Here is a 2500-nt window from a genome sequence, read left to right on the forward strand (position 1 = left end):
CTATTCTACATTCAACAAAAAAAAAACGAATTAAATCGCTGGCCAATTTATATTTGTGGTCATGAAAGTAATGGAGCGTCTGAATAAAAATAATTACATCAATATAGGAGGCTAAACAAAAATCAGAAGGTTGGATTGATGGGAGTGAGTTTGACACACACCATAGGTGTGATGTACAGAGACAAATAGTGCTATAAATAGTGGTTGGACTGGCTAATTTTGTAACTCTCGGAGAATTTAGAGATTTTCCCGGGACCAGGATTTGACGTATATTCAAATGGGCCGCTCATGAATTTGATGCGACGGCTGCGAAGGCCGGCCTGCAGGCTGGTTCTCGAGAGATTATTGGGCTACCGGCCGACCGGGAAAAATCCTGGTGCTCCCGATGGCCACTCCGCCCCTGATTGGTGTAGACGAAAGGTCGATCCGAGGACATTTCTCTCCGGATTCAGGCAAACTATACTCTGTGTAAACAACGCATTATTGCCCTCTCTCTGCCAGTTGTATGCTATGACAACCCAGATGGAATCCCCGGTTGTTCTGGTCTGAATCACACACACACACACACACAATCACATAAGGGGTACTCACAGACGCACACACACTCAGTCACACTCTGTCACATAAGGGGTACACACACACACACTCACACTAACAGTCACTTAAGGGGTACCCAGCTACACACACACAAACATGGTGCTGAAACATGTTGGCAGACAGTCTGGAAAAGGCATGGCCCTGCTTTGGCCAGATGTGTCCAGATGTTTACATTTAGTCTTTTAGCAGACATGTTGATGATACGTCCATTGATCCAACCCCGCTTCTGATGGTAGACATGTTGATGATACGTCCCTGATCCAGCCCTGCTTCAGATTCTCTGGGTTCTTGGTGTTCTGAGATCTTGGTGTAAAAAGGGTTCTGTGTAAAGGTATGTTCTGTTTAGGACCCGACAAACGAAACTGTAATTGTCATACGAGCAAGAGATCTACCAGTTTTCTTCCGTGCCCATGCAAAGAGACTCATAAAGCAGAACTGGAGTGGAACTACAGCAGAACAAGAATGGAATTACAGTGGAACTTGAGTGGAACTTGATTGGAACTACAGCGATATTACAGCGGAACTTGAGTGGAACTGGAGCGGAACTTGATTGGAACTACAGCGAAATTACAGCGGAACTTGAGTCGAACTGGAGCGGATTCTAGAGTAGAACTGGTACTGTCTGTGTTATGGCCATACCAACAGACCCCTTCCTGATAGGTCACCTTTAAGCATGCAGATCATTCAAAGGGTGGTGTGGCTAAGTCATCTGTGTGTGTGTGTGAGTGAGAGAGAAGCCGCATGTGATACCATGTTTGATTCACTTTAGGGGTGCCTGCCAGTGAATATCGGACCCGGGGGATATTATTTTTAAATGGAGGTTAGGTTTTGGGAGTGTCTGAGTGTCACCTGGGTGGGATGCTGCCATTCTTTAACCTGAGGTGACGACTGAGGCCGACTCCTGTGCCAACGTGGTTCCACACTCGCCCTGCTGGAGATCTCTGACACACACACAGGAACCATAACTCTAGATATCTCTGCCGTTGGGTTAGGGTTAGGGACCCACACTCACAGGGACCCTTACCCTAGATCTCTCTGTCGTTGAGTTAGGGTTAGGGACCCACCCACACTCACAGGGACCCTAACCCTAGACTCTGTGTCCTTGGGGTAGGTTTAGGGTTAGGGATCCACACACACAGGAACCATAATCCTATCTCTGCCGTTGGCCTTTTGACTGTATTTCTCAAATCCGCTCACCCGCTGGAATCTGCTATTTCTCAAACCCACGTTGATGTCATCATTTGTCATTGTTGTACTGTAAATGCCCAAATCGTTATTAATATTAATGTGGAAGATTTTCAGATGTTAAAACGTTAAAATATGCTTTAAGATTATGTTGTCATGTTGCTATCCTGCTTTAACGCGATGTTGAATATGTTTTCGCTTTAAAATTAAATATATGCGTTTTTCTGTTAATTATACATTAAGTTATTAATTTGTGTACCTCTAGATGACTGTACTTCTGTATTTCTGCATTTAACAGTATGGACTTCTAGCCCAGTGATCATGTATTGTATCTTTTTTTCACCATAACATGTCATGTCAAGACATTATTGTAACAAGGAATTTCACAAAGGTACAGATTTTGGCATGTTCTATTAAAGACACGCAAATGTATGTGTTATTAACAAAATACTCGAGAGACGGAGTCAAAGTTAAGGCTGCTTTAATTGATATAATTCCTGGAAGTAGCACTCGTATGTGAAGTGGTGAGGCCGTCAGAGGCATTGTTTACACCGGCGCCTAGGCTCCCCTCCCCCAGCGATCGGGCTCTTCTCCATCCCCCAACTCCTCCTCCTGGACGCTCGCTTATTACAACAGCTGATTTTTGGAAAGGGGGAAACACGATTCAAGGAAACGGCCAACGAAGAAAGACTCGGAACTCAATGGAATGGTCGTGTGA

At 44.7% G+C, this 2500-nt stretch overlaps 1 protein-coding gene across 1 annotated transcript in view; it reads left to right on the forward strand.

Annotated features, from left to right (window-relative positions):
* Positions 1–2479: 2479 nt before the first annotated feature.
* Positions 2480–2500, forward strand: part of nlk1 (nemo-like kinase, type 1) — an 11755-nt gene continuing 11734 nt past the window's right edge. The window contains exon 1 of the mRNA XM_080834241.1: positions 2480–2500. This exon is cut by the window's right edge and continues 1491 nt beyond it. The gene's annotated coding sequence lies outside the window, so the exon portion shown is untranslated.

This window comes from Sprattus sprattus (genome assembly GCF_963457725.1).
Source record: "Sprattus sprattus genome assembly, chromosome: 3".
Taxonomy (NCBI): Eukaryota; Metazoa; Chordata; class Actinopteri; order Clupeiformes; family Clupeidae; genus Sprattus; species Sprattus sprattus.